Source organism: Condylura cristata, unplaced genomic scaffold, assembly GCF_000260355.1.
Source record: "Condylura cristata isolate star-nosed mole 26May11 unplaced genomic scaffold, ConCri1.0 scaffold00005, whole genome shotgun sequence".
In the NCBI taxonomy this organism is placed as follows: domain Eukaryota; kingdom Metazoa; phylum Chordata; class Mammalia; order Eulipotyphla; family Talpidae; genus Condylura; species Condylura cristata.
In genome coordinates, this window is record NW_004567106.1 from 20501016 (window position 1) to 20508391 (window position 7376).

A 7376-nucleotide genomic window follows, 5' to 3' on the forward strand; every position below is an offset into this window, starting at 1 on the left:
ATGCACGGGACTATGGTGGTGGCACAGGGGTGATTTGGTGATGGGAAACCTGTGGGGATTACAATTGAGATGGAAAAAAAATGTGCAAAATGATGTAAAACTAAGCTTTTTAATAAAAAAATAAAATAAAGAAAATAAAAATAAATAAAAAAAACAAAGGCAGTGTATATGCTATCATTTTTCCCTTTGAAATCAATGGGAATTAAATTTCAAAACTATACAAAGCAAAACAATATTAGTATTCCTAGTTCTTATAGAAACAATCAAGTTCTAGACAACTATGTAAGGGAGCAGATAAATGATTCAAACACACTCATGTCCCCATAGGAAGGGTAAATATTTTATTTTTCCACGCAGTGCTACAGTCTTTCTATGCTAGCTGATTGCATGAATGATCTGAATCAGACAAAACCCACCATCCTAAATAAATGACATTTCATACATTAAATCCTTCCTAAAGGCTCTGCCAAGATAGTGTGTCTAGGAAGTGAAAATATATGTGTAATTGAAAAATAATTATAATTTCTGGAAACAAAAGCTATTTGTTTCTGTCAAGGAAATCAATTTCACACAGATCATTTCAAGAAGGATCAATGCCTGAATTTTATTAGGAAAGACAGAATGATTCATTCTCTTGGCAGTAAACTAATTCTTCACTAAAAAGGAGGACAGACCTCCACGTAAAAGAAGGAAGAGCACTTGTGCACTATTAGGTACCTCCATTGAGTAAGGCTACATTATCTTATTCATTGAACTGGAAATGCTCCTCTTTTCCCTTTAGCTTAAATCTTCCTGTCTCCTCTCTCTGGATTTGGTTATTACTAAAAGCTACCCCCTGACTTAAACCATCCTTAAAATAATATCTTTATAACTCCACAAATCCTCTAAGGAGAAGCAGTGCTTTAATCTGTGCAATAGCTGCAGTTAGTTAACTGCTCCTTCCCTCCCTCCTTCCAGACAATCCTTCACTATGAAATTGAACTCAAGTTGAGAACATGAGAGTCAGTCATAGACTGAAAGACAGGAAGTCTAGAAGTACAATGTAGCACTAAAAAGCTTCAGGCAGCTAAGGTGCTTTGTAGGGAAGATCACATCTGCTAGCCAGGGCGTGTACAATATAAGCAGTGCTTGACAGCTGTAGCTCTGTAACCCTCTCAGCAGAGGACCCTCTGTCTAGCAGGCAAGATTATTGCTCTATTTCAGAGCTGAAGAAACTGAGTTCCAGAGGCTCTAAAGTCCTTGCTTGCCCTGTACTATATTGCATTTTAAAGCTAGATCTGTTCAAATTGAAATCCCCCATCTTTGACTACACTTTCATATGCTGACCTCGAGTCTCTCCCAGAACTAGAGCCAGGAGTCTACCCCAGGTGGAGCAAAGGGCTGGGGTGCAGCCCCCCCCCCAGCACCTGGAGCATAGCAGAGGGGCTGCAGCAACTGTCACTGGGAAATCGGGGAAGCTGGGTACTTAGAAGCCTGAGAATGAGGAATGCCAGAGCGTGTATGTGATTATTTTCCTGGGGATAATGTCAAATAGCTGAAATCAAATTCAGAAAGGGTCCCATGACATCAAAAAAGTTTTAAAACTCTATAAGATGCGCAAGTATTTTCCTTGTATTTTTAACTTACATCACTTAATTTATTTTTTTTAAGTGAGACTACCCCTGCCAAATCCAACTACCACTGTAATACGGTACAGCAGCTGTGCCCTGACCTCCACTGCCAGGTGTGAGCTGAGGTTGTGCTTTCCGCTGCCTACTCCCTTTCCAGAAAAACAAGAATTCTCTGACAAGGAATTGAGCTGGAAGACGTCCTTGTGGTCTTTGGGAATCTTCCTTATGACCCAGGATCTCTAGGCCACTTCCCCTGTCTTTTCCTCCCCCCTCCTCCTTGTCTCTACATTTCCACTACAACTCAGTGTAAGGTCCTCACCCAGCATCCTCCCCACTTCCTCTCTCAAGATAGCTCCATTATAAAAATTTTCTTATGTTCAAGCCCATCCAGGATCTACTTCTTTTCTAGCTTTTCATGAACGTTACTGACTTATGAGAAAGAAACAACTGCTCATGCCCAGGACTTAAGCTCCGGAGTCCACTGAACTTGCTCAGTGCCCACCTGCCGCGCCCGCACGGCAGGGATACGAGTCTGCGCAGGGGACGTCGAGGTTGAAGAGTCAGCACACGTAGATGGTTGCAGCAAAACGTTCTCTCTCTTATTATCCTTTCCAGCCTCCCTTTTATACCCTTAATCTCAGGATGTTGGCCTGGGGGCAGGAGGAAATCTCCCTCACATGTGCCACTGCGATCAGGGTGGATATTAATCAGTTACCCGAAGGTTAAGCCACTCACACAGGTGGCAAGATGTCTTCTTCCTATTATGATCTTGTGCTTAAGCTCCGGGGGTGGTTGGAGAGGCTCATCCCTGCTGGGACCCAACACCCACCCGTGGTCACTCTGCTCTGAGGATGGAAAGCTACCAAGGTTTACATTTAAGTCCTGGACAAGTTACAAGTAAACTTCTGATTATAAGTTCAATTTTAAAATCTTTAAAGAGCACATATAGGTGAAGGCTAAATCCATTTATTCCATGAATTTATCCTACTGAGAATCTGAATTACTCTGAAGCCCTGGAAATCAGATATTACTATACAAAGTTCATGAACTCTCAGCCTCTGAATCACTCTAGGCGCCTTTTTTTCACCTATATCTCCCCCTGTTTTTCCTACCTAGTGAATTTCTACTTGTTCTTCAAAATGAAATTCAAAACTAACCTCTTCTAGAAACTCCTGATCTCCCTTCTGACTTTCCTCTCTGTATACGTTGTACACCGTAGTTTTTTTTGTTTGTTTTTTTTAGGATTTGTATTTGACTTTCTTGACTTTATTGAAGTACCTATCAATTCAGGTTTTTTTTTTTTTTTGGTGTCAGTAATTGATGGTTCACTGAAAGTACATGACATAACCAGACCATTATCATAATCAACTCACAGAACAAGGATTCTGGTAAATGTGGTATGGTTGGTTTTGTTGTTCTAGTGTCCTCAAGATGCAGTGCTTTGTCTCTGTCCACCAGACCATCCCCATAAATTTGAAATCCTGCCCTTCAGCTCTAAAACACTACACCTCAAAAATCCCATCCAGTGGCAGGAAGAAAAACAGTGGTGTTCCACCCACTTTCCTCTCATTTTTGATGAGGGAGGCAATCCTTTCCAGGTTTCCCCACAAGACCTTGCCTTTGTCTCACTGGCCTGAATAGGTCACATGATTCACACCAATTACAGCAAAAGGGAATAGAATTACATGATTGGCCTTAAACCGACAATGATCAAATCCAGAAAGAATCCCCTTCTTTGAACAAATTGTTCCTAATTTTCTTTAAGTCAGGGCCCTGTTAGCCAGAAAGCCAGAAAAAGTGGCTGTTGAACAGGGAAAAACAGTGTCTGATAGCAATCTAGTCAGAATAGAGGTTGACTGGTCTCTGCTACCATATTCCATAGTTCTTAGAGGTGTGAAGTCTGCCCTCCTCTTCTCTGCATCATGGGAAACTAGCCATCGAAGCATTCAATAAAAATTTGTTAAACATTTGAAACTCATTTGTTTGTTGAATAAATAAATGCAGCACACATAAAAGACTACAGGAATGCTAAAGATCATGCTTGAAAAAGAAAATATCAAAGCCTCCAACATCTGGCCTGAAAGATTAATCAGAATACTGTGGAAATTTTAGAAAGTATTAGATGGAGACTAAAGAGGATAAATAATTTAAAATGACACATGAACATTCTGACTCCATTGTCCACTGTCAAAATTCCAGACCTCTCTGCTCTCTGACCTACACTCCAAATGATTTTGGTATTTAACTCAGGGAAACAATTATTTTAAATAGTGGTCATAGAATATGTGACAGAGAGGTGCTTGTAGAGGTAAAATGAACTCTAACGCATTATTACTGAAGGCCACATCGTAAGCAAAAAAGGGATCTTGGCTTTTACAGAAGAGTCACTACTCAAAACCCATTGCAGTTGTTCTGTTTCAGAAAAAAGTCAGCTATCAGGCTGATTTTCTCTGTCCTTGGTTGTGGCAACAGTACTGATTCCAGTTACCTGGTAGTTTGTAACTGCATGATTATAATCTCCTTCCTCTCATTCTAAAGCTACAAGTTAGATAACAATTGCTCTTCAAAGATGATGTTGCCCAAGGTAGGAGCCTGTCATGTCTTATTAATCGTTTTCTTTAAACAACACCATTTTGAAAAGAAATTTATGGCCAGCAATTTATAGAATGATGTGCCAAGAGAAAACTTTCTGTTGCACTGGGGGAGAATGTACACGTTACTGCTCAAATTCAACTACGTGTACAAGAACCTCTGCACCTAATTATTCACTTAAAAGTACTTTAATTTGATGACTGCCATAGGCCATGCAGGTATGAGATTTAACTCTGTCACTAGTGTTCCCTTTCTGGCTAAAATCAACATGAATTCATGGCATATTTCCAAGGACTATGCACTTTTAGGCATAGATCCAGGACCCGATACACTTCTATGCTGGTTACTAGTCATCTATGCACAAAATTCCCCCCTCACCAGACTTTTGTTAGGTCATTTGTCTACAAATATGGACCTTTATAGGTTTTTCACCTTTTCTCTGTAATTCCTTCTCATCACAGAGGAATCTTTTTTTCTATCCTGGGAGAGTTACTATTGTTAAGTCAATGAGGTTATTTTCTGGATGATTCACATGTAGTTCTGTAAGCTTTTTTAATTAAAAAAAATTATTTCTAATCTCCAAAAAGACAGTGAGGTAGCAAGGTTATGAACATGAACTCTGGAGTCAGTCTGTCTGGGTTTGACACATGACCTGTGGAAATTTACTAACCCAACTGCACCACAGTTTCTTCATTGTAAAATGAGGATAATGAAACTATTATCAAAAAACTTATCTGAGGCTTAAATGAATTAACATATGTAAAGTACTCCAAAATAGTACCTCACATTTACTGTGAACAATTACTATTTTTATTTCTAAAACATAAAAAATTAAAAATATTAAATATATTAGAATTTAAATGACATATGCTTTTTCCAAATATTTTATAAAGGACTTATTGAGTCATGTGCTGATGCTTCCTTGATAAATACATTGAGGATGGTTGAGTTAGGTTAGTCAGGATGGGTGAGCCAGTTTAGCCCTTTAGGAAAAATAAGCACAGATACAGGATACAGGATAGGGTCATTTCACAATTCTATGGGATTATGAGGCACATCCTAGAGGAATGAAAATAAATTTCAGGCAAGAAATAGAGAATGTTCTTTCACAAAAAGATCCATCATGTAGCCCTGCAAGTCCAATGAGGAGGAATAAAGCTCCAGACTGAGGATGGATTCCTGGGATCTTCTACATTTGAGAGAGAAGAACAGGAGATGGAAGGGCATCTAAAGCAGATGAAGGAGAACCAGGTGGCTGTGATGCCACGAAAGCCAGATCAGAAACAGTATGCAGAAGAAATGATTAACAGGTGAAAAATTACAGTGAACTAAGAGAATAAGGATAGAAAAATGTTCTCTTTACACATATATGATATAACCTCTCTATCCTGTAAATATCTAAGGAAGACAAGATTGGGAAAGCAAAATATATTTCTTTCAGTATTTAACCATAATTCTAAACAACAAAAATTTCTGTAACTGGAAATTTGTATTAATTTATCTCACTGAAGTTTCCAGTCTATTTATTAAATATATATATATATATTCATTATATATTCATTATACATAAATAGATCACATATGTACATATAGAACATACTTATACATATTAACATATCTCTACCTATATATAATACACATATATGGCAAAACAATCTAAAAAAAATTACTAACACTGATTAAGTGCTGACTTTATTTTCAAAGTCAAAAGCCATGCTCATTTTGGACCTGATTTCCCAAATGAAAAGTTCTGACAGGAAAACCTGGATAACATTTCTGACTCCACAGCCCTGTTAGGGCAGCATTCAGGCCGTCTGATTCATAACTCCCAAGAGAGGAAGCTGAGCCAGCATTTGTCCTTATAAAAACCAAAACTCCTTCCTCGGGATGAACAGCTTTATCACATGACCACAGCTGGCTAGAGAAGAGCAGGTGGGTGTGACTTTAAAATGTAACGCAAAGTTCATCACCGAGTCCTAAAGACACTGGGGAGGCCCAGACTTGCAGATGCAGCTGGGGGTGCGGAAGCAGATAGGGAGGTGGGAGCTGAGAGAATGAGCAATAGCCAGAGCTGCTGCTTCTCCTCCAGTTCCCCAAGTCTTTGTTTCCCACTGAGCTGGTGACCACAAGAAGAGGGAGGCAGCTGCTGTCCTTTTGGCCTGTTGCACCCCATTACTTCACAGTGGTTTTCAAGATCACTACCCATTAGGATCACTTGAATGTCTTCAAAACTCAGGTCTCAGTTTCAGGAACTAAGCATCAGTATGTTTATAAGCTTCCCAGATGACTCTAATGTGCCCAAATTTTGAAATTCAGTGCAAGTGTCTGGCCTATGGCAGAGTACGACTGCTAGGAGGACATCCCCAGACCTGGTGAGCATATATTCCAGACAGCACCCATGGTTTCTGCAGAGTACGGGGAACACTGCTGACCTTGTCTGCTAAGGAGCGCAAACAGCAGAGTTTCCCAGGGCAGGGGGATCCCACATCAGCCAAAAAGGGAATTAGACACGTCAGCTGAGATGTTGCTTAAGGCAAGTGAAGTTCCCTATGCTTTTCATTCACCCAAAAGGAACACAGTTTCCTGATTCACTCTAAAGAAAGATTTTGGTTCCCCAGACACTAGTCATTCTTCTGGAAAGTTTTATTTGACGTGTTTCCTCAGTAGATTTTGCATATCTTTTTTTTTTTAGATTTATTTATTTATGCTTCCAGAACTGGGGTACAGGCCAGATGTGTGATGTGTGAGAGGATTCACCAGAGACAGAGTGGGGAGCAGAACAGGCAGATTGACAAAGTACACTGCTGAGGGGAGCAGTGGGCGGGTCAGGAGAGGTCTGCTGAATTATGTGGGTCAGCTCCCTGACGGGGGTGGAACTCGTGCTGCAGTGGCTTTGGAGAGCTTCATAATGCAGTGTTTGCACCATCAGAGAAAGCCCAGATGTAGCGGCATCTTTGAGAAGCTTGGTTGGAAATTCAGAATCTTAGGTTCTACATCAACCCCAAACTATAAATCAGGTTAACTAGCACAGAGTGAATTAAAATATTTTTACTATGTTGAAATACACACAAGAGAAGAAAAATACACATAAGCTGACAAGCCACTGATAGTTGAGGATGATGAAGCAAAATAAACATGTTAAAGAAGGAAAAGTTGGCTGATTTAGAATTGAAT